The sequence below is a fragment of the Ursus arctos genome, unplaced genomic scaffold (assembly GCF_023065955.2).
Source record: "Ursus arctos isolate Adak ecotype North America unplaced genomic scaffold, UrsArc2.0 scaffold_33, whole genome shotgun sequence".
Lineage (NCBI taxonomy): Eukaryota > Metazoa > Chordata > Mammalia > Carnivora > Ursidae > Ursus > Ursus arctos.
In genome coordinates, this window is record NW_026623019.1 from 3,450,593 (window position 1) to 3,476,538 (window position 25,946).

The following is a 25,946-nucleotide window of genomic DNA, read 5'->3' on the forward strand; positions in this document are numbered from 1 at the left end:
CAATCGCACCTCACAAGTGGGACAAGCTAGCAGCTCTGCTTGTCAGCTGCTGTTCCCATCGTCCTGGGCAAACTCACCAGAACGCCTCTCTGAGCGCCCCCTCAGCGTGGGATAAAGTACGGCTCCCTTTTAAAACCCATCCATTCCTTTGCAAGTTCAGTCCTGGCATCCTGGCCCCCTCCGTGGGTGGATCTGTGTGGTTCTGGAAGAACCTGATTTCATAAGAACACCTCCTTCCCCGACCTTAGGGTAAGGGTCACTGCCCATCAGGAAAGCGGCCGAGCTCCATCCGGGCAGACAGTGAAGTGCTGGATGGAGGAGAAATGGGTGCATCTTCTTCCTGGTGGCCTGAGGGAGTCCTGCAGTTTCCATTAGGGGCTCCACACACCAGAGATGCCATCCACCATGGCGTGCTCAGCGCGCCCACGCAGCCCACCTAGAAGAGGTCACATTCAAGGTCACTTCTGCCAAAATGCTCTCTTTCTGAGGTAAGCCTCCATGGCAGTGTCTGGCTGTACAGTAGTTGATGGACCGTTCACGATCGGAGGCTACAGTTCTCCTCCAAAATCATAGTTGTAAAAAGATTCACGTAAACTTGTGTTTCCCGTCTTTGGAAATGTCCTTATAAACAATGCAGTTAAGCTCTTCCAACAACGTCATCGGGTAGATCGCCGGCACTTGGGAAGGTTCGGCTTCGGAGGAGGAGGGAGTAAAGATGTACATTTTCCCCTCAAGCTCCTCCCAGTTTCAAATCCAAACATCTGTAAGTCTCCAAACAGAAACGTTGACCCTCGTATGGGTCATCACCGTCACCAGGGTCACCAGGGGTAGGGCTGCCTCGTAGAGTCCGTGGGAATGATGGAGACCACAGCGCGACCAGGCAACGACTGTGTGATCGTGGGGCCCTGTGGGATGAGGGGACCCGTCGTGAACCTTCAGCTTAGCCTGCAGAGTCGTCACTTTGAGGAGACGCTGTGTCCAAAGCAGCTCCCGTCCTGCTGGGACTGGAGGGGGTTCTCCTGAGAAGCTGGCTTGCTCTTTCACATTTAGTTTATGTTTTTAAAAGAATGGAGTTGCAAAATTCCCCAAGATGGGGTCTTTCAACCTTTGAGAGTGCTACAATGGTAATTTGAGCACTTCTGTGAGTTATTTTCAATACTTCCTACAGCTTAATAGAAACCAAACATTTACAAATAATAAGGCCACAGAGGCTAACTGAAATGGCCTGTTTCTTTTCATGAGCCTGGGATCTCGCCAGCTTAATGCTATTTTTATCTTGGTTTACTGCTGTGAGTTATCATTTTTTGCTGCTACTGATTTTTGTATACTCAGCTATGATTAATAAAAGAGAAGAATTTATTTGTTTTTCCTTAATGAAAGCGATCTGGCTGGTAGATGCAGTCTTTTAGCTCCTGAAGTCCGTAGGTAGAAATATTATTACAGGGCTCCTTGGTGGGAAGATGGAGCTGCTGGCCAAGCCACTGCCCTTCTCTGGCCATTGGCTGTCATGGTTCCTAAACCCGGAGAAGAACCCGATCAGACCAGGACGCGGAGAAGGTGCCACGAGTCACACACGTGCTTCCACACAGGAGAAGCATGTGTTCTAGTGAAATTGCACAAACAGACTATTACACGTGTTTTTCTTATGTTTGTACATAAAAACAGTTGGGGAATTTTTTTTTTCACTGTGGCCTTCATAACTCTGATTACAGAACCTAAGAAAGATAACACAGAAAATTAATCATCAGATGATCCAACTTTAGGGCCAGTGGTGCAAAGATCTTAAATATATCTTATTAAATCCAGCACATTTATTAAAAATATAACAAACCACAATCGAGTAAGTTTATTCTAGGATGGTTCAACCTTGGTAAATTTTTTTTTTAAGACTTTATTTATTTGAGAGAGAGAGAGAGAGAATGGGTCGGGGGAGGGGCAGAGGGAGAGGAGAAGCAGACTCTCTGCTGAGTGGGGAGCTAGACGTGGGGTCAATCCCAGGACCCCAGAATCATGACCTGAGCCAAAGGCAGACTCTTAACTGACTGAGCCACCCAGGCACCCCAATCTTGGTAATTTCTACAAATATAATCTATCTTATTAAGTTATCACAAAATTTTTTTGAAAAAAATATGATCGTATCTATGGAAACCAAGAATTTTGCAAAATTCAACATCCTGACTTTTTTTTTAGGGAACATTTTAGTACACTAAGAATGAATGGAAATGTCCTTAATAAAGAGTATTTATCAAAATCAAAGACAAACAGTGTACTTCATGATAAAACAACTAAACATGCCTGTGCTATTTTAAGGACTTTACAGGACCCTTGCAGCCATAGTTTTTTGTTTTTTGGTTTTTTGGTATGTCTTAACTTGGGTGTTTCTCAGACTTAGCTGATAAGGACAATTCAACAGGAACCACCATCCCACCCCTGGGAGTGGGACCTGGGCGTGTGGGCCTAAAACCAGGGCTCCAGGTGCGTCTTACCATTTGCAGAAACACTGTCCCAACCCCTTGTGCTGTTTCAGCCCATTTGGCTTCATAATGTCCACTTTATTCTCCTCTCCCATGGTGAAAAGCCTTATAACAACACTTCTCAATGTCTTCCCTGAGTTCAATCACACTGCTTTATCACCTTCGAAGGTTCCAGTTTCTAATCTCTATCATCCTTATCACACTGAGCATTCGTGACTTCTATGAACATTCGCCGAACACAGTCCAGGGATTGGAAATCCCTCTTTAGGGATCGTGGGCCTGTGAACTTAAACATGGAAGCAATGGTTTGCCTCAAGATTGCTGGGGAAGTCAGGTGTCCTCGGGTCACGGGCTACGGGACTTTCAAGCCTCCCTCCTATTATTCCCCTTAGCACTTTGGTAAATTGCACGTAACAGTAACGTTCTGTCTGGTGTCATATAGGTTTAGTTTCCCTCCTTCTACAACTGAAATACAATAGCATCTCTGTTTGCTGAGAGTTTTTACCATGAATGACTATTGAATTTTGTCAAATGCTCTTTCTGCAGCTACTGAGATGATTATATTGTTTTGCACTTTTTTCCTGTTCATATGGTAAATTACAGATTGATTTTTTTTTTCTTTTCAAGTTTTTATTTAAATTCTAGTTCATTAACATCTATGCTAAAGTTGGTTTCAGGAGTAGAATTTAGTGATTCGTCACTTCCATACAATACCTAGGGCGCGTCATAACGAGTGCACTCCTTAATACCCATCACCCATTATCCCATCTGCCACCAACCTCCGTCCATTAACCCTGAGTTTGTTGTCTATAGTTAAGAGTCTCTTATGGTTTGTTTCCTTCTCTCTTTTTTTCCCCTTCCCCTTCCCCTATGTTCATCTGTTTTTTTTCTTAAATCCCAAGTATGAGTGAAATCATATGGCATTTGTCTTTCTCTGACTTACGTCACTTAGCATAATACCCTTTAGTTTCATCCATGTTGTTGCAAAAGTCAAGAGTACATTGTTTTTGATGGTTGAGTAATATTTCATATATATATATATGCTATTATATATATGCTGTTACATATATATATACATGCTGTTACATTATATGTGTATATGTATATGCTATTACATTATATGTACATAGAATATACACCACATCTTCTTTATCCTTTCATCAGTTGATGGACATTTGGGCTCTTTCCATCATTCAGCTATTGGTGATAACGCTGCTATAAACATTGGGGTGCATGTGCCCCTTCAAATCTGTATTTTTGTATTGTTTGGATAAATACCTAATAATGCAATTGCTGGGTTGAAGGTAGACTTTATTAAAAAAAAGCTTCTGCACAGTGAAGGAAACAATCAGCAAAACTAAAAGGCAGCCTACAGAATGGGAGAAGATATTTGCAAATAACATATCTGATAAAGGGTTAATATCCAAAATCTATAAAGAACTTATCAAACTTAACACCCCAAAAATAAATAATCCAGTTAAGAAATGGGCAGAAGACATGGAGAGAGATTTTTCCCAAGAAGACCCCCAGATGGCCAACAGACACATGAAAAGATGCTCAGCATCACTCATCATCAGGGAAATGCAGATCAAAACCACGATGAGATACCACCTCACACCTGTCAGAATGGCTAAAATTAACAACACAGGAGAAAACCAGTGTTGGTAAGGATGTGGAGAAAGGGGAGTCCTCTCGCACTATTGGTGGGAATATGCGGACTGATGTTTAAAATATTAAACCAACCTTAAGTTTCTGAGATAACCCGTATTTAGTCAAGATGGGACATCCTTTTTATAAATGTCTGGGTTTGGTTTGCTAATATTCTTGTCAAGAATTTTTATGTCTGTGCTCATGAGGGATGTTGATGTTGGTAATTTTCTTGCAATGTCTTTGTTTAGTTTTGTATCAAGGGTATTTGACCTCATAAAATGAAGTCATTCTCTCTTCCAGAAGTATTCCCTCTGCTCTATTTTCTGGAGGAAATAATTTTTGGATTCTAGCAGTGCCATTTCTCTTTGGGTTGGAGGAGAACTTCTTTAGTGTTTTTCGTAATGCAGTTCTGCTGAAGATGAATTGTCTCTCTCTAAAATGTCATTTTTCGTATTGCATGGGGCACTGGGTGTTATACGCAAGTAACGAATCATGGAAATTTACATCAAAAACTAGGGATGTACTGTATGGTGACTAACATAATATAATAAAAAAATATTATAAAAAATAAATAAAAAAATAAGATGTCATTTTTCTTTTTGAAGGGCATATCAGTTAGCATTTAGCTGGAGAAATGGAGCCAGTTCTTTTGAAAGCTTCTCTCCTTACTGGTCCTCATCCCCAGGAAACTGGTGGCTACATCAGGAGAGGGAGAGCACTGCTCCTGCCCCTACTGAGGAGGATATGCCTAACCTAGAGATGCTGTCTCTCCACATCCGCACATCCCCCCAAATTCATTCACCCCCATGTTTTTTCCATGATTTGTTTCTTTATATGCATCACTGATTGAGTTGTTGCACACTCCTCAGAGGTACTCCCCCCCCCCCAGCATGGACTTCCTAGTGAGAGTCTGTATTTCAGACATTCTACCATTCTAGCTCACTGTCCCTGTTAGCAAGGGAACTGTCCTTGGTGACCCAACATTGTAACATATATACAATAAGGCTTTGTCACTTAGGGTTTCAAACCTGGAAGCAATACGAAATCTTTGTCGGACTCTATTTACCCGGTTAGGCCTACTGAATTCGTGGAGCAAGAAGAGGCAAAAATCTGGTGCCGTAATGTAATGTTCACTGAGAATCCTAGGGGAAAAAAGACCCTCAAAGTTTGGAAAGCAAATCGGGGTACAAATTCCCTCATGTGGTGCTCAGAAGCCCAAGATTCTCACAGCTGAAAGGCATGGCCATCTTATTTCTCAGCCCGTCATTCAGTGAGGGGTGGGAGCATTCCCTGTGGGTACGTAAGCCAATAATATACCCAGATTTTTCCTTTCAGCACCCTTACACAGAAATTCTTAACGTTCTGGCATGAGCCTCAAACCCTTCCTTCAAAGAAAATGAATGTAGTTCCTTTGATTTGAGAAGATCCATAACTTTCTCTTTTTCCTGGAAGAAAACATGGAAGCCTGCAGAACAAGAGCCAACCGTTTCTACTCAGCTGCCCACCCTACCTCCTTCCTCGTTTATTCCCTTGCAGCCCCGAATGTGGTCTTTTTGGTTTTTCCCAACAATGCCTGCATCACTGAGCTTTGCACAAGAAGTAAGTGCCAAGGCCTCCTTCCTTCCAAGAGTTGGTCTCCTAGTTGACTGTCTACCAAGGCTTTGTCTGGCCCTGAGCCTGGGTGGGGCTGAGCTGGAGGTCCTCTCCACCGAAACTTGTGCTCAATCACCAACCAACTCAACAGTTACAAATCTAAGACTGCACATATAGGGTGAAGTATGTACAGCAATGTCTCATTTCCAGAATCAGTAAGAAATGAGTTATCCCATTTATCCACATAGGACCTGAAAAATGTGGCCCCCACAACAGTAAATTTTATTTAAAAAATATAAGCATTTTGGATGAAAAAATCTGCAATTATCATACACAATTACTTGCATTTTCAGATCACTGGTGGGCCTGAACTTAACCTTTTCTTCCTGATTCAAATGGTCTGAAACCTTCACACCTCCTGGTATTCAGACCATTATGTCGTTTCCTCCCTGGCAGTCTGATGCCCCTGTGACTCACCTTAACCGAGAGAGTGAGGTGACACTCTGTCAGGCCTGAGCCATAGGAAGTCCTGGCAGCTTGTACTTTGGGCTCTGAGGGAAGTCTTCAGCCATATACCCTGAGACCACCGTGCTATGAGAAGCCCACCCTGGCCACAGGGGGAAGCCACCAGAGGAGAACTGAGATTGACAGCCAACACCAACAGGCCATCCTGAAGCAGATCTTCCAGCCCCCATTCAAGCTGCCCCTCATGTAATGTGGAGGAGAGAAAAGCTGTCCCCAACTAGCCCTGCTCAGATTTCAGAATCAAGAACAAATCAGTGGTTGTTGATCTTCAAGTCGCTGGATACAACAGTGGATAACAGAAACATGGCCTATCAGGATCATGGCTGTTGAGCTGGAATTGTGCCGACCTGGGAGAGAGTGCTGGGAAGTTCAGAGGATAGTGTGAGGAAGTTCTTGTGATTTGCTCCTTGTGGCTTTTCTCTTCTGGCTTTATTAGGAGGTCAGCTGCCATTTCTCACTGAGGGAGAGGTGCTGTCACTATACAAGGGCCCTTTGAGCCTTCAGGGGAGCTGGTAATTGGGTTTGACAGAGGGAAACAGGTGAGCACAAGCGGCACAGTGGAGACATTAATCACGGGTGTTGACGCAAGTGGGGAAAGAGCATAAAGAAGAGCCTTAAAAAGACTCATTTAGACATTAAGTGCTCCTAGTAAACAGCAAAATGTTATGAACAAGCTATTGAACACCTGCACCCTGGCTACTGAACGTGATAAGCTAGACGAGAAAAGACCAGCTAATGAAATTTATTTCAGCTAATGTACAGTTAAGAATAGTAAACAAAATGCTTAGGCATGAATTCTACGAAGTCCTCAGTAAATGATTAGGTATAATTTTGTACAGTTAGAAGCTCGAGGGCTTTCTTTACCTTCATGATCTCTTTCTATCTTTGGGAAAGTTTTCATTAGAACATACTTACTGGTTTATTAGTCTACATAATTATGCTCTGATGGAAGGTCCTACATGGCAACATACTGATGGAAATGGCATCTTCCGTGGGCCATCCTTTGAGCCTCACTTGGAATCCTCTGGATATTTTCCGCCCTCAATTTTGAAGGAAACATCACTATGAAAACTGTTATTCTCTATATGTCATCATCAGGATTTAATAGCTTAATTGTTTCATAAAACAAATTTTGAGATCCTTCCTTTATTTCTCTACCAATATGCAGTTGGCCCATTAGAAATAAGTACAGCTGATCCTCAAATAACATGGGTTTGAATGGTACAGGTTCACTTATATATGGGTTTTGTTTGTTTGTTTGTTTGCTTGTTTGCTTTTTATTGCAAAAAGCTTTCTTGTTTCCATTTGGTTCATAGCTTGGGAGAGGGCTCCAGGGTGGTTAAAAAGGTGCCTAGTGGCTACAGAAGACGTTCAGGCAGAAGCCTTGACATCAAGGGGACACCAGAAGGGCCCTTCAAGGGCCACTGGGCTCTAGAGGCTCCTACTCATGCTCAAGGGTGAACCTTTCTAAGAGTTACTCGCCCTGTCCAGTCTGGGGGCCGCCAGCCTGTGGAAGTGAGTCAGGTGGTTGCCCATGTTCTTGATGAGTTTCACCTCCTTATCTAAGCAGTGGCTTTCCAGGAAGTCACAGACATGGGGGTCTGCATGGCAGATCCCAGGGTGTGCAGATCCAAAGGGGCCTGGTTTGGTCTCTTCCAGAACCATGGTGGATTTCATGACATCCAGAGTTTTACTCCATTCGTCTTAGGACCACTTCTGCACATCCTGGAAGAAGGCATGGCTGCCATGCTGGTTTTACATCTTCGAGAAATGCTGGGTGCCCTGAGCTTTTCCTTGGCCAACTGGAGGAAGAAGTGGTCCATGTGCTCTTGAGCCACATCACTGAAGTCAAAATAGAAGCCTAGAAAGAGGTGCAGGAGGCCCACCGATGCATGGTGACCAGGTGGTCCTAGAAACAGAGGTATGGCTGAGAAGATGGTTCCAAAGGTTTCAACTGGAAAAGAGGTTGGAGGGTGGTCAGAGGCTGGAGGAAGGGCATCCCTGGGTCTTTTCCATCCAAACACTGTTGAAGCAAGAGACAGATCTGCAGGACCACTGGGCACAGTGCTTATATAGATGTTTTTTATAATAATTTTTTATTATATTATGTTAGTCACCATACAGTACATCCCTAGATTTTGATGTAAAGTTCCATGATTCATTACTTGCGTATAACACCCAGTGCTCCATGCAGTACATGCCCTCCTTAATACCCATCACTGGCCTATCCCATTCCCCCACCCCTCTCCCCTCTGAAGCCCTCAGTTTGTTTCCCAGAGTCCATAGTCTCTCATGCTTCATTCCCCCTTCTGTTTACCCCCCTTTCTTCTTTCCTTTCTTCTTCTCCTACCGATCTTCCTACTTCTTATGTTCCATAAATGAGTGAAACCATATGATAATTGTCTTTCTCTGCTTGACTTATTTCACTTAGCATTATCTCCTCCAGTCCTGTCCATGTTGCTGCAAATGTTGTGAAATCGTTCTTTTCGATGGCTGAGTAATAATATTCCATTGTATATATGGACCACATCCCACAATTTAGCTATTGTGGACAATGCTGCTATGAACATTGGGGTGCATATGGCCCTTCTCTTCACTACGTCTGTATCTTTAGAGTCAATACCGAGTAGTGCAATTGCTGGTTCATAGGGTAGCTCAATTTTTAACTTTTTAAGGGACCTCCACACTGTTTTCCAAAGTGACTGTACCAACTTGCATTCCCACCAACAGTGTTAAGAGGGATCCCCTTTCTCCACATCCTCTCCAACATTTGTTGTTTCCTGCCTTGTCAATTTTTGCCATTCTAACTGGTGTAAGGTGGTATCTCAATGTGGTTTTGATTTGAATTTCCCTGATGGCTAATGATTTTGAACATTTTTTCATGTGTCTTTACAGTACTGTGAATGTATTTTGTCTTCCTTATGATTTTCTCAGTAACATTTTCTTTTCTCCAGCTCACTTTATTGTAAGAATACAATATATAATACACATAACATGCACAATATGTGTCAATCAACTATTTATGTTATCAATAAGGCTTCCAGTCAACAATAGATTATTAGTAATTAAGCTTTAGGGGAGTCAAAAGTTATATGTGGATTTTTGACTGCATGAGGGGTCTGCACCCTTAATGTCCCATGTTATTTAAGGGTCAACTGTAGATCAAAGCTTGGGTCACAGAGCCAGATCAGTTCTCCATGAGGTTTGGGCAACGTGGTCATGGTGGCTGTGGGCTGAATGAGGTCTTCTGAAAGGTGTTAACATCTCTTTAATTGCAGGCTTCACATTTGGCATCTACACATGGAAAAGACAACTGTAGTCAGGAGTCTTTCAGTTTTTTTAATCCAAGTGGATGTGAAAATGTAGACCTTATTAATTCACTAAAAAGGAGAATATTGTACTTATTGTGTACAAGGCCCTTCATGAGAGCCTCAAGCCCTTTTAGTAACATCTCATTCTTACTAACATCCTCCTGCCAGTGACATTATGGTGTACCTTCAATGATAAAGATCATGTAATTCACACATAACCAACCACATTCTAAAGAATAAATATGCTGAGTGTAGCTGTGTAGTCATCAGCTGGATTTCCCCCAATTTCTTTTATTTATTTGTTTGTTTTAAAAAAAGATTTTATTTACTTATCTGAGAGAGGGAGTGCGCAAGGGAGAGGGCATAAGCAGGGGCAGAGGGAAAGTGACAAACAGACTCGCCTCCTGAGCAGGGAGCCCAATGTGGGGCTGGATCCCAGGACCCTGGGATCATGACTTGAGCCAAAGGCAGATGCTTAGCTGACTGAGCCACCCAGGATTTCCCCCAATTTCTTTTAAAACATCTCAAACTTACAAAAAAGTTGAAATAATGATACAATGAACACCCATTAATCTCCTTTACAGATTAATTCATGAATTGTTAATATTTTGCTACATTTGCTTTCTCTCTCTCTTTCTCTCTCTCATTCTCTGTCTCTCCTTCTCTCTCTGTCTCTCTCTTTCTGTCTCTCCCTCACACATACTTTTTGCTAAGCCATTTGAAAATAAGCTACAGCTATCACCTACTTCAACATGCATCTCCTAAGAACAAGGATAGTCTCTTACTGGACACAGTATTTTTATCAACCCCCCAAATCAATATTTAATATGAAAATTAATTTAGCATTAAAATTTTCCCAATTGTCACAAAAAATGATCTTCATTGCTTTTTTTTTTTTTAATTCAGGATGCTATCAGAGGTCATGCATGAGGTCTCTAGTCTCCTGCAGTCTGGAACAGTCCTTCTACTTTATGTTGATTTGTATGGCCTCAGTCATTTGAGGAGTCTGGCCCAGTGTCCCGTAAAAGGCTCCACTATTTGGATTTGTAAATTGTTCCTATTGATTAGATTAATATTGATTATCTTTAACAGGAAAGCTACTTGGTGTGGTGCACTTCCTTTTACATCACTGGCCACCCAGTGATTGGGTGATGCTGGCTTTGATCTCTTCCTCAAGGGGATCCTTTCCCTCTTTGTAATTAAGAAATGACCTGCACAGTGATGCTTTGAGGCTCTGTGCCTGACAACTCTTCCCTTCATTATTTTAGGATTCGTTGCTAAATTCTTTCCTAAAGCAGTAATTACCTTGGTGGTAGGAAAATTTCAGTGTTGCAAACCTTCATTTCTTCTACATTTATTAATAAGCATTATTTTATTAAAAAAGAGCTTCCTTCTCCCATTTTAAAGATATTACTAAGGCCTTGGAGATTCTTTTAGTCAATGTGTTATAACCAATTCCATCCTTTTTCATTGCTCCAATGATTTCAAATATGGTCATTGGAAGTCCCTATAAATGAGTACTTGTGTCCTTTTCACATGCCCCCACTGGTTTTTTAAGCACTTTTCTTGCTTTCTGGTACAGGAAGTCGTTCTCAGCTCACCTTTCATTTGTTTCCTTGATTAAGCATTTACATTGTTTCCATCATTAGCGCTTACCAATCATGGCATAGTGAATAGCTGTGCATGAGTTGATTTGTAGTCGCGCTGTCGTATCCGAAAGGAAGACACATTACCATTTTTCCTCTACTCTATTCTCAGAACACTGCTAACACCACATGTGTGGGGTTTTCCCACACCAAGTATTCTCCAATTCTTGGCAGACAACTATTCTTCAATCACTTCAATTCTACCTGGAATTAGCATCAGATCCTAAAAGCTAAGGGCTCAGTCCCATAAGACCATCCCTCCTTCAGATGCCAATCACAAGCCCAGGTTGCCACTTACGGATCTGATAGAGGTTCCCCAAACCCCCTCCTCAGTTTAACATTAAAATGGCTCACGAGCTCAAAACAGGTTCTACTAGATTATCAATTTATTATAAAAAGATACAACTCAGGAAGTGATGCATAGGGCAATGTATGGGGGAAGGGGTGTGGAGCTACTGCCCGCTTCAAACACATGACCCTCTCAGCATCTCCAAGTTCACCAACCTAGAAGCTCTCCAAACCCCCTCAGTTAGGGGTTTTTTATGAAGACATCATTACATAAGCATGATTGATTGAATCATTGACACTTGGTGATTAAGTCAAGCTCCAACCCCTCTTCCCTCCCGGGAGGTCTGAAAGTTCCAGCCATCTCATTACATGGCTGGTTCCCCTGGCAACCAGTCCCTCATCTTTAGGTTCTTTCCAAAAGCCACCTTATTAATGCAAACTTAGGTGTGGTTAAAAGGGGCTTCTTATGAACGAGAGATACTCCTTTCACCTTTATTTCTCCAGAACTGTTTCAAAAGCCTGAGGCAAGAGACAAATATAAGATGGTCCTATTGCTCTAACCACCTAGGAAATTACAAGGGTTTCATGAGCTGTTTGCCAGGAACTGTGGATGGAGACCAAAATATATATTGCTTATTATATCACAGCATCATAATATCCCAAGGGAAAATTCTGAGAAATAAGGTGGCTGGATTAAAAGAAATGACTATATAATTTTTCTAGAACTTTCCAAATCCTCCCCCACAGGAGTTGTAACATTCTGCACACTTATTCGCAAAACATAGTAGTGTCAGCCTGATTTTTCATACTTACACTTCGACATGAGTTTCTCCTTCAAAGAAGTCAGTATTTCTATCATTCCATTTTTATAATTATTTTCAGTACTTCATGACAATCTTAAATTGTTTCATTCTTAGCAAATCTTTGTCATATGTGATTATAATTGGGGATTTTTTCATCCTAACTTTTATTTTATTTTACTTAATACAAAAACAATTGGAGTGACATCAGTGAGATGGCACTCTAATTTTCTATCATCATCCTCCACGGAACACTGATTTTGGCAATTGCCCATGGATGACAATGCCTTTGTGGGAGTCCCTCAGAGAAGTTCCAGCACACCACTATAAGAAAAAGAAAATCCAAAAACAGATGCATTGTAAAAGGTAAGAGGAACAATTTCACCTTGCCTGGGTCATCCCTACCCCAAAGTGGCAGGGCTCAATTCCCAGAGAGCCTGTGGCCAACAATTCCTCCCCTGAAGGAGAGCGAATGAGTGAGCACCCAGCTTCTCCAGCCATGTGGGCTGCTACCCAGGAGGCTCACTTTTTTCTTGCTCCACTCAGAATACCACATGATCTGCAGGCTGAGGGTGGAGGAGAGCCTGAAAGCACAGCAGCCAGGGCCTGGAATTCATCAGACGGACACTAATAACCACTTTTCAGAGCATCCTACTAACGGATTTGTTATCTCCATCAGGAAGTCTGCTCACAAATTGCTAACGATGCCACACCTGTGAACACCCCAACCAGCCCACAGCCACCCCCAACACTCTGCACACTCCTTCTTTCTTTCCTATGCCCCACGCCCAAGGCTGGCTCCTGCCACACAGTCTCATGGATGGGGAGAGCAAATCTTTGCTAGGGATCAAAGAGCAGAGAGCCCACCTGACTCTTCAGGATTGGGAAAAGACTCACAAACAAGCATTTCAGGACATTGCCCTAGAGGAAACATATGGCAAGCTGTCAGCAAGCAGCCTGGCTTTTTGGAATTGAGAGAAGGCATACAATTAGAATCCCCTTCAAGAGGGAAGAAGAAGTGTGAATGAATGCATTCATAGAAAAGATCTGAGAAAGCCTCAGAATCCCTTTCCAGACTGACAGGTGAAAATATCTCTCACTTGATGTGAATTAGACTAGAGGAGGTGACTCCTGCTTCAACTGCAAAGACAGGAATGCAACACCTCAAGGAACACAAAAAAAATAAAAGAAACATAACACCACCAAAGAACTGACCTCAAAGAAATGGAGATCTTCAAATGGTCTGACAAAGAATTTAAAATAATTATTTTAAGGAAGGTCAGCAAGCTACAAGAAAATACAAATAGATAACATAGTGAAATCAAGAAAACAATACATGAAGAAAATGAGAAGTTCAACAGAGAGATGGAAATTATAAGTAAAAACCAAACAGAAATTCTGGAGCTGAAGAATACAATGAATAAATGGTGGGGGAAATGCAATAGAGAGCATCAGAAACAGACTTCATAAAGGAGACAAAAGGAGTCTTTGAACTTGAAGACTGGTCATTTGAAATTATCCAGTCAGGGGAGAAAAAAAGAATGAAAAAAGGAGTGAATTAAGCCCACATGAATTGTGAGGTTTACTAAAAGAAATCATATTTGCAATATGGGAGTCCCAGAAGGAGAGGGACAGAAAGAGGCAGAAAGCTTATTTAAGGAAGTAGTGGCTAATATTACACTGTATGTTAGCTAACTGGAATTTAAATAAAATTTTTTAAAAAAGAGTAATCAATGAACATACTAGCTTTTTCATCTTTCAAAAAAGTATAGAAAAAGTGGCTGAGGGGCGCCTGGGTGGCACAGCGGTTAAGCGTCTGCCTTCGGCTCAGGGCGTGATCCTGGCATTATGGGATCCAGCCCCACATCAGGCTCTTGCACTATGAGCCTGCTTCTTCCTCTCCCACTCCCCCTGCTTGTGTTCCCTCTCTCGCTGGCTGTCTCTATCTCTGTCAAATAAATAAATAAAATCTTTAAAAAAAAAAGTGTCTGAAAATTTCCCAAATCTGGGCAAAGATATGGACATCCAGCTACATCAAGTTTAAGTCCCATATGGATTTAATCCAAACAGGACTTCATCAAGACACGTTATAATAAAACTCAAAAATCAAAGACAAAGAGAAAACTTTGAAAGCAGCAAGAGAAGAGACACTCATTTCATACAAGGGAATCCCCATGAGGATATCCATAGATTTCTCAGCAGAAACCTTGCAGGGCAGTAGAGAGTGGGAGGATCCATTCGATGTACAGAGACAAAAATTGTCAATCAAGAATACTTTACTGAGCAAAATTGTTCTTCAGAAATGAAGGAAAATCAGTGAGGAAATGATGCACTTGACTGCACTTTAGACCAAATGAACCTAACATATGTGAATACGGAACATTCTATCCAACATCAGTAGAGTATACATTCTTCTCAAGCACAGACGGAATGTTCTCCAGGGTAGCTCACATGTCAGGTCACAAAATAGTCTCACCATATTTAAGAACATTAAAATTATTTCAAGTATCTTTTCTGAGCACAATCACATGAAACTAGATATCAATGAAAAGAGAAAATTGAAGAATTCACAAACCAAACAACACACTTCTGAATAACCAATGGCTCAGAGAAGAAATCAAAAGGAAAAAAAATATTTTCAGAAAAAACATGCCAAAACTTATGCAAATCAGCAAAAACAGTGCTAAGAGTGATGTTTGTAATGATAAATGTCTACATTTTGGTTTTTTATTTTTATTTTTTAAAAGATTTTATGTTTAAATAATGTCTACACCCAATATGGGGCTCGAACCTACAGCCCTGAGATCAAGAGTTGCATGCTGCACCAACCAAGCCAGCCAGGAGCCCCTAAATACCTACATTTAAAAAAATAAGATCTCAGATAAAAGACCTAATTTTACACCTCAAGGAACTAGAGAAAGAGCAAAGTAAGTCCAAAACTAACAGAAGGAAGGAAATAAATAGCAACCAGATAAGCAATAGGAAAAACCAGCAAGATAAAGAGCTAGTTTTTTCAGAAGATAAGCCAAACTGACACATCTTTACTAGACTAATTAAGAAAAAAAAGAGGGAATACTCAAATAAATAAAATAAAATAAGATGAGACTTTACAACTGATACCACAAAAATACAAAAGGATCATGACAGATTACTATGAGCGATCATACACCAACTAAATTGGGTAACCCGGAAGAAATGGCTGAATTCCTAGAAACATACAACCTTCCAAGACTGAGTCAGGAAGAAATAGAAAATCTGAATACAGAGATTGAATCAGTAATCAAAAATTTCACAATAAAGGGAAAACTCAGGAGCAGATGGCCTCAATGGTGAGTTCTGCCAAACATTGAGGGTAGAAGAAATGGGAAGATGTTGTTCAAAAGGTACAAATTTTCAGTTTTGAGATGAATATGTTCTGGGGCTATCATGGACAGTATGATAATATCCCTCTTAAGACTAAATTTGCTGAGAGTAAGTGTTAAGTGTTTCACCACACACACACAACAGGTAACTATGTGAAGTGATGGGTGTGTTAACTAACTTAATTGGTCAATATTTCACAATGTATGTGTATGTCAAATCATCACATTGTACATTTTCAATATATACAATTTTGTTTATTGGTCGTACTTCAATAATACTGGAAAAATAATACATGCTGTTATTTGATTTCTTGGAAACTTTCAAAAGTTAGAACAAATGTAATTTTATTTTTTACAGCATTTACAAACCAAATGAAATCATTTTGGCTTTGTTACTGCAGTTCTAAAGATTAGCCACAAAGTGATATCAATTTTACATTTTTAAAGTCCATTGCCAATGAGAAACTCAAACTATTTTCAGCAATTTTAGTATCATTTGAATAATATATGGTCCCCCAAAGTAATATCTTAAAAGATACCATGCTTTCAGCTATAAAAACATCATCATGTAATTGTTTTTCTTTAGGAAATAATATTTTATAGTCACTCTAGCTTTTGTTTGCTTCTGACAGGAATAATTATCAAAGTCTACCATAAGAAAAAATAAGATAAAATATTTTACTTAGAAAAAACAAATTTAGTTGTATATTAACTAAAATATATTCGCTGGCTAAAATATTTCATCCTGAGTTATATGCAAAACAAGAAAAAGAAACCCTTCACACTGAGTAAGTGTTTAAGTTATTGGGCAATAATGTCCAATGCTTATTCACCTATTAAAAGTTGGTAAGTACCCCAGTATTCCCTGAAGCATTGTTTACAGTAGCCAAGATATGGAAGGACCCAAGTGTCCATGGATAGATGAATGGAGAAACAAGATGTGGTATATGTACCCAATGGAATATTATAATGCTAAGCAAAATACATGAATCAGATAAAGACAAATACCATGATTTCACTCATACGTGGAATTTAAGAAACGAAACGAATTGACAGAGAGAAAGAGAGACAAATAGAGCAGCACACTCTTAACTACAGAGAATAAACTGGTTGTTCCCAGAAGGGAGGTTGGTGAGAGATTGGGGGAACTAGGTGATGGGCACGAGAGCACACTTACCGTGACGAGCACTGCGTAATGTATAGAATTGTTGAATCGTGGTACTATCCACCTGAAGCTAATATAATACTGTACGTTAATTATACTTGAATAATTTTAAAAAGAAAGAAGTCAGAGAAGTAAATAAAAGTTGGTAAGATATTTCCATACCCTGGTTAGCAAATAGTTTCAGTACATTTCAAATTGGTGATAATTTAGTTAATGATTTAAAGAAATGAACCCTAAACATTTGGTTTAGTCTAACCCAAATCATAAGTTACTTTGAACATGCATAAAAGTATCCATTAGAAGGTGGCTGAGTTAACTAAAAGATGTGAAGATATCTGGGTAATGACATTTCTATCACTGGCAACTAGGAGAAATCTACTAGGCGTGCAGGTGGCTCGGATATTTGCTGTCACTTTGCCAGGCTGCATTTGCAAGTCCAGCACTTCAACAGCGGCATATTCCCCGAGAGTCTGTCAGCAGATGTCCCATCTGTAGCCACGTGGACTAATTGAGCTGTTCCAGGTAGTATCCTGAATCCATTGCAATCTGTATAGATAAACTGAAAGTAGAAGTACGATATATAATCCATCTTTTACACTGACGACACACACACACAAATCAAGAGATTGTTTATATTATTATACACTCTATTTTTGTGGAAGGCCTACTGTAAAACCTTAGCCAGATAATTTCACATCAAATGTCCTTCATCTAATCTCATCTAGAGAGGAGGGTAGAGAGAGTGGTAGATCTCAGGAGACTGAACAACGTGCTGATGGTCATCAGAGAGCAGGTATTAGCAATGCATCTCCAATTGCTAGGTAACATTAAATAAAATACAGTCGTCTCGGTAAAAGCAGACCTGTTCTTAAAAATCTCAACTATGCTTTGCTGGACTTTAATTTTCCTGATTGCATGTCTGGGCTTGATGGAGGCGTCACTCCTCTTGTGGCTGGTGTCTGGGATGGGGGAGCACTGTTGGTGCCGTCCCCGCGATCCCTCTCTGGTGCTCACGGCTCTGCTGAGAGAGGCTGCCTTCCACGCCAAGGCGGAAATGCCCGCGAGCTGCCTTTCCAGCTTCTCTAGAAGCTAGCGGCCACAGGGCAGTCTGCTGGGGCCCACTCTGACCCGCTGGGTGAGCACCTGCCTTTTAACCAAATGCCCTGGTGACTTACGAGCAACCTGCCAAGTGTGAGCGTCTTCGACTGCTTTGAACTACCTTGCAGCATTCCCTACCTCGCGACCAGGAGCAGCCAACGGACGCAGATGTGTTTCAGCAGGCCGGCGTGCGGTTACTCCTTACGTTCTTGGGAGCTTCTTCAGTCTCACCGCTCGGCGCTCTCTGAAGCCCTGCCCTCAGATGGAAAGAACTTTCCATCCATACCAAATCGTATTTGATTGTCTGAAGCCCACAGTGTCAGGAGGCTGGGAGGTTCACAGGAGAGTCGGATGCGGCCTCTTAACTAAGCACGAGGTTTCTCCAGGGCTGACCTGGCCGATGCGTTAGGACTCCAAAGACTGTTTGTCTTTTCTGAATCAGGTCTTTCATTCCATCCTCCCAGAGCCCCTATTCTTTTAAGAGGTCCATTTTAATAGAACATCAAAGAGAAAAATCACTGTCTTAAAATAATCATGACAGGAGTTGGCCAAGTACTAAGAAACGAAATATTTGGATACTACTTTTTTTCCCACTTTAACTCTCCCTTAGCACCCTTTAAAAAAATCAGATGGGCATTTATGAGTGGATGCTAGCCGTGTTTGTATAGGTGCGCACTGGAAAAATGCTTTTAATAGATCGTGTATTCCTCTGTTTCTAAATAGGCCATGCTAAACTTCACCTGGTACAACATAATTATTGGCATTTAGCATCGTAAAGCTAGTAACTGTAGAGAAAGTCAGGATGTTTTCCCAGTTCCCAGAACATAATTTTCCATCATGGGAATTATTTTGACAGTTGCAGCAAATGGGAACTTTTTCCCCCCTCATTTCTGGACATGAAACTGGACCTTTTTGACCTTTACACAAGTGATCATTAATCTCTCCAGACTCCCACTTTTTTTTAAGATCCATAAAGAGGTTACGTGGAACACAGCACTATAACTGAACAGTTTGAAGACAGATGACTAATTTCCTAAATTATTTCTGGATTTTCCTTTTTATTACTTATAGCCTTAAACAGCTTCAACAGCAAACTTGCGCTGGGAAGTCCTCCCCCTCCTCCCCGTACCCCCTCCCCGAGCAAGAGGTAGAAAGTGAAAGGCTAGTAATGGAACACTTAAAAATGATCCCACTGGGCCCTGCCTGTTATTCACGAGCAAGGAATGCGGTTGTGCTTATAAGGCCGAGGTTCGTCTAAAGGAATTTTCATAAACCACCAATTGCATTACATCAATGCCTCATCTTAAATCCCATGGTGATTTTCCTAAACACAACTAGCTTACTGGCTTCAAACACATTATCTCTTCTTGTCGTTGCAAAAAATTCTCTAACTATTTATATTCCTGCAGAGCCATCCTAAAATGGCCAGTTAGCTAACGTGGAAAAGGAAGGGGAAGAGAAGGCATAACCTCTGGAGAATAAGGCTGGGGCGGAAGTAGAGCCATCTGGCTTCACTGTCCAAGTACCAGGCCCACCCCCAAGCCCCTGGCGTGAAGCACGCCAACCCCCATCTCTGTGTATTTCTTTGTTGCTTGTGCACGGTGGTTGGACAAGATGTGGGCCCAGAGAGGACAGGACATGGAGAGAAGCAGGAGGGGGACCCAGAGAGCCCTGTTTCATTCTCCAAAATTCCACGTGACAAAAATGCCCACCCCAGATGCTCTGACACTGAGTGAGGAGCCAGAGGCAGTCTGAAACAGGGGGTGGAACTTTCACAGCCAAGTGTGGGCTCTTGACCTTAGGAACTGCAGTCAGGAGGTCATGTTATGAGCTCTCAGCTCAGTTCAAGACCCATAACCTCAGCAGACGAGCAAATTGTACTTGCATAGCTCTCTGAAAAAGCAGATTTGGGTAATGGTTGGGGAAGCCCCGTGAAAAGCAGCACAGAAAGGGAATGAGGTGTTGTACATCCTTAAATGTCCATTTTTGGCAAGACCGTGTTTTCCCTGGGGGGGCTCTTCTATCTCCACAGGGTGTTCCTCAGCACCCATCGTGCCCATTTCCAAAATAACTCTCTTTGTGTCCTCCTGCCTGCTAACCTCCAGCTCAGTGCCCTCCCCGAGATGTTCCAGAAGGACTGCGACTGTTGCCTACTCTCTCCAGAGTCAAGTAGTCTCCACTGCTCTGTGACATGAGACCCCATGGCTGTGCCCTGGGCTGCAGGTCACCCCTGGGAACTGTGAGCGTCCCCACAAGGCTGCGCAGGGGATTGGAGGTGCAGTGGGGAGAGCAGTCATTACCAGAATGACAGCATGCTTGGGAGAAGCACTTCAAACTAAGAGCTGAAATCACGATCCTGAACGTCTAAGGGAAAAGCCTAAAAACCCCGAAGTCCCGCCTAAGGAGCCCCGTGAGCACAGCCCAGAGCCCTCTTTCTTACCACTGTGGAGGAAACAGAAGGAAGGACACGGGGTGGGGGTGGGGGTGGGGGGGGACACCGCCCCAGGCGTGCAGATCTGCGGGGGAAGCCGAGTCGAGGTCAAGGATGATGACACTGCCCCTGACGCAGCGTTAATTAAGCTGAAAGTGTTTCGTGGTCTTCAAGCCTCCGTGGGAAAAGGAGGATGTGAAACAAGGAGCTGCAGCCGATGATTATTGGGAAAGGGGTGGGCTAGCAAGTTCCTCCTGCCGGCAGAGGAAGGGCCTCCGGCAGGCAGGGAAAGCTGGAGACGTCCCTGCGGAGCCCAGAGCTCCAGTGGGTGCAGGAGTGGGGCCGCTCGGAGCGCCCCTAGTCTGTAAAGAGCCCGCACTCCTTCACTGCCTTCCCTCGAGTCCACATTCTGATGTGTTCTGTTGGGTGGTCACGAATGGAGCCAGGTTACGCATTTTGGGCAGGAGCCCAACAGAAGTAAAATGCTGTGTTTTTCTCAGTCGGTCAGATCAGGAGGCGTCTGCAGTCAGTGTGTCCCAGTGTCGGCTCCCGTGGCCAAGTTCAGGCGGGTCTGCCGGGCTTCCCCGCGGTGAGGCTGCTCTTGTTCCCCTCCGAGCTGAGCAGCGCGCTGCGGGGATGTGTGCCCGGACAGTGTGAAGCGCTGTGTCTGCCGGACTCTCCCCAGCCCGTTTCGGCATCCACGGAAGAGGAGCTGAATCCCCCATTACTATGATCATTGCCAAAAGGCGATTCTCTGGTTAATTCATTCCTTAAATCCAAATCGAGAGACATTTTACAAAGTAACTGGCTTATATTCCTTAAAAATACTAACCTCAGGACAACCTGAGGACCTGTTCCAGATTAAAGGAGCCTGAAAAGACCCAACAATTAGATGCAGTGTGCGATCCCAGACCAGGATCATGTCGTCCTTTTCTCTAAAGGATATTGTTGCAACAACTTGTGAAATTTGAGTAAGGCCTGGATCTTCCGTAATATTATTACGTCAATGTTAATTTTCTGATTTTCTCATTGTGATTGCCTTATGTAAAAGAATGCTTCTGGGAAGCTCACGTTCCTTGGAGGATTTCACAATGAAGGGAATTGTGGCTACAACTTTCTCTCAAATGCTCAGAAAAAAATACTATGTGTCTACAGCAAATAATAAGGCACCTGTGGTGAAATGTTAACATTTGGGGGATGGGGGAAAGGGTGCATGGGAGCCATTTGTAATACTCTTGCAACTTTTCTGCACACATGAAATGATTTCAAAACGAGAACGTTTTTAAAAATGTACCGGGCATTGGAAATGAACTGAGTAGGCGGGCATGGCTGAATTTGAGGGGGAGTGGATGGGATCACACCCCCATGGGGAAGGTGGCTGGGTGATCTTGTCTCTGGGGACATTCTAAGGCTGGAGGACCATGTAGTCCATCCCACCCCACCAAATGCAGACCCACAGGGATATGTGGCAACAAGCAGCTTTCTCTATTGTGCTGTCTGGGAAGGCAAAACATTTGAGTCATATCAACAAACGCTAGTTTTCAAGAAAACTTACTAATAGCCCATTGCTTTTGCCTCCGAATTCCAATTTCTGGGCATGACATCGCTGCTGTCACATAAGTCCATTCTGTATCAAGAGTCCCGAAATAGATGATTCCAGAGGCTGCAGCTTGCCTCTGACTGAAGGTCTTACATGGTAACAATAAAGGTCTTCAGCCTCGGAGTCCTCCGATGAAGGACAAGCACACCGAGTAATCAGTCTTTCCCACCACGTGAATAAGCTCCTGTCCCCATAGCACCGCCGGAACGCAGGCCGCAAGCCCACAGCCCACGCCGCCGATAATGACTTCAGCCTACAGAGGGAAGAGAGAAGTGGCCCCCAAAATAGATCTTTAAAACACTCCCTTGTCTTGTGTGACAGCACAATTTACTGTTTCATTTTGGTCTCTTATCAGGAAGCCTTCTGAATCAGTGCTCTATTCTGAGCACAAAGTCAAGATTTCTGTGGCCTCAGCCAAAGACGTTCACGTGGAGAGCTGCTGAGCTGGCTTGCTGATTCAGGCCGCGACGATTCCTGGAGTCCTTCTGGGTGAGTGGGAAGGGGTTCACCCATAAAAGCTTTTCCTTGGCCTTTCTACCCTTTTCCCACCCTGTCCACTTAGCATTCCGCTAGAGAGAACACACAATTGAATACGTGCCAAGAAAATGGACACACTCCACAGACATTAATAGCTTCACTGTATTAATAGCTTGTCAGAAGTCAGCTATCTCCCCGGGGGATCTTAGTTTCTCCCCTTCTGAATGTCCATTTTTTTTCTTTCTTTGTTCTTCCTTTGCCCTGGCCTTATTACAGAAATGGTAGGTCATTTGCAGGTACTGCAGGTTATAAAACGAGTGACCAGGAGCCCAGCTAGGGACAGCAGCACTGAGCCAGCAGACACCGCAGTCACTGCAGCCCCGTAACGCGGGTGCTTTGCCCAGGCTGTGCGCCGCCCCGCGTCACCCTCTGGACAAATCTGCAAGACAAGTTATTCCATCCTCCTTCTTTCAGATGAGAAAATAGATGCTCAGAGAAGATGAATATCATGCCCGAAGGTCCGTGGCAAGTCCAAGAGGTGAGGTTTAAACTCTGTTGTTTGTCTAGAGGGCTCTAGTTTTCCACTCCGTGTACTTCAACAGTGAGTAGAAAGATGCTCAGATCTCCTTCTTCATCTGCTTCTCAAAGGCCCCAAATTCTTCCAGCAAATTGGGTTTGGTGCCTAGATTGCATAAGAATGCGTTACCTTTGGCATCTCGTCCACTTGTGGGTGCCACCTCGGTAACCCTGGTGAGCAGGAAAGAGAATATATTCAAGATTTCGCTCAGCTTGATCGTTGAGATTTCTCCGCTACGTGTGAGCTGGACGTCTTCAGGACCAAAGCTGGGTGGGGTCCCCATCTCCCCGCAGAGCCAGCCGGGTGGGCTGTGGTAGCTGGTAGCCCTGCGTCCTGCCCTCTGCCACAGTTTCTAACCCCACTTGGCTTCTTGTGAATTATGTGACATCTGAGATTATGACAGCAGATATCCCTCCTCCCCTGGGGACCTGAAAGTCCGTGCTGGGTACACCACCCCTTCATGGTAGGCCCATTAGACTGCTTCCAACCAGCACCCAGGAAGACATGTCTCGTAGGTGACTCAGTGTCCCGTCATACTCCCAGGGCACTCACCAAAGCCACATGCACTGCTGGTTCTCACAGAAGCATCCACACCTGTCTGTCTGAGGACCCTGTGTGCCTGACCCCCACACAGGACTGGTGCAAAACGGCAGGGAGCTGAAGACCCCAGGCATAACCTTGAACTCACGAACCCACAGAAGTTGGTAAATCAAGGTCCCGGACCCTTTGACCCTCGGGTGGGACAAGTCTGCAGTGTTGTCCACTTTCCTCCCATCTCAAGCCACCACTGTCCACAACAATAACCTCAGTAAGGCACCCCATGTTGGCTTGCTTCTCTTCTGTCTCACTTCTACTCCTGATGAGTGCTTCCTGGGAGCAGCTTCTAGGATATTCCTTGCACTCAGACCCTGGTCTTAGGTGGGCTTGAGAGGAACTGGCCTTGGACATCCCTCAGGCCTCCTTCTCTGCCTCCTTAGTGTGATCGGCACACTGTGAGCCCTCCCAGGGAATGTTGCTGACAGAGGTGAGGACGGTTGTCCCCAGGCCCCACACTTAGGCTTTTCCACGCTAGAAACCTGTGGTTTCAGCCAGATGGCATCCATCAGGAAGGAGTTCCTGGAGGAGAGGGGAGCTAGGGCTTAGGGTGGGACACCAGCAACGTTAGAGAGTTTTTGTTCCGACATGCCTACACTGAAAGACGTGCCTCTCCTATTCCAACTCGAAGCAGGGTGAAGCTCATTAGCAAAAAAGGAAGCTCTATCCACAGGGAGGGGAGGGCCTTGTCTTTTGCAGATTGACAATATTTCAGAAGAGAAAGAAGAGTAAGATGTTTCTTTTTCCTCCTTGAACTTGCTTCCTTCCCTATCCCAGGTCTCAGTCTCCATTAAGTCATGATTTCTGGGGTGGCATGAGGCTCCAGCATCATGCACCCCACTTCGGCCAGCTGACACTCGGGAATCGCCAGGCTCTGACCTCAGCACCCAGCGTGGAGGAGTGGGTGAGTGCGTGTGTCCGTTTCCTCCAATCAGCACGGCATCCGGGAGGGAGAGCGTTCACTTTGTCAAAGGTTCAGAAATAACAGAAGTAAAACCAGTGAATCACTGCAGTAGCAATTAGTAAAAGTTTACCATGCACACACGAAAAAGGCAGTTTGTAAACCAGGAGCACTCAAACCAGAGCATGAAATGAGGCTCAGGGGTAGATGGTTATAAAGCAGCTCCTATGGGGAGAAGTTGGTGACTGTATTCTTTCCTGGGATTGGTCATAATGCTAGAATGTTCTCAAGTTATATGGAACTGGTCAATGGTTACCTCATATCAACCTTGGGAAGCAGTTCAAGTTTTGCTTGTGATTTTCAGAGGCACACGTGAGGAATGACCCAGGTCCAGTCAGTCTTGCAAAATAAGCTAAATTAAGCTTTATTTGTATGACTAAACTTGTTTCATCTGCTCAGGGAATTTTTAAGGCTGGTCTCCGTGTGTTTTTTATTTCAACAACCTTCTGCCTAACGGTGACTGGCTCAGAGGCACGTGACACCTGGGACCCAGGGAGACTCTGGGATACAGGTCTCCCCCATTCCTCAGTGGATCCCCAGGGGATGCCCAATGGCCTGGGCCGCCATGTTGGTATCCTTGGAGAAGCATCTGGGGATGGGGCCCCAGGGGAGGCAGAGTCCTTGTGATGTTAGCAATGGGATCTGCCTGCCCTCCTCGGGACCTTGCAGTAGGTGAGACATTTAATTCCTTTGCTTGCTTACTCCGATTTTAACCAAGTTTTCTGTCACTTGCAGCAAAGAATCCTAAATGATGCAAGTGGGAGGGAGAAGGTTTCTTAGCTTGGTTTGGTCAGGATCAGAGATTCTTCTGGCCAAAGCGTGTGGCTGCTGGGTATCCCCCAGTTGTGCATAGAACGTTTGAAATCCTCTTGAGCTGTTAAGGGCCCCCCTCTTGGGCACTTACTCCTCAGAAGGGGGTGACAAAACTTACCGGAATTTGCCTTTGAGACACCCAAGGGTCTGATTCTGACATGCTGGAGTTTTAGCCCCAAAGTGAAAATCTCATTCACAAGTAAGTTTATCCAAAAGCGTGTGGGGAATTACACTTCATTTATTTAATTTTTAAAAGATTTATTAGAGAGAGAGAGAGAGAGAGAGAGCATGGAGGGGAGGGGCTGAGGGAGAGGGAGAGACGCAGACTCCCCACTGAGCACAGAGCCCAATGCAGGGGCTCGATCTCATAGCCCCGAGGTCATGACCTGAGCCAAAACCAACAGTCCTACGCTCAACTGACTGCACCACCCACGCGCCCTGGGGAAATGACATTTTAAATTCAAGCACAAAATATATCCAGTTTAGTAAATTGGGACCAAAATTTTGAAAAGGAGGAGAAACTACTGCATTGGAAACAAATGAATTCAAGTATACAAAATTATATTTATCCACTGGTTGAT

The 25,946-nt window shown here is 43.5% G+C and overlaps 1 long non-coding RNA gene across 1 annotated transcript; it reads right to left on the reverse strand.

Annotated features, from left to right (window-relative positions):
* Positions 1–15,882: 15,882 nt before the first annotated feature.
* On the reverse strand, positions 15,883–21,366 carry LOC130542356 (uncharacterized). The gene is made up of 2 exons (XR_008956852.1): positions 18,051–21,366; positions 15,883–17,373 (listed from the first exon to the last, which is right to left on the reverse strand). It is a non-coding gene; the product is annotated as an uncharacterized LOC130542356 (long non-coding RNA).
* Positions 21,367–25,946: the final 4,580 nt, after the last annotated feature.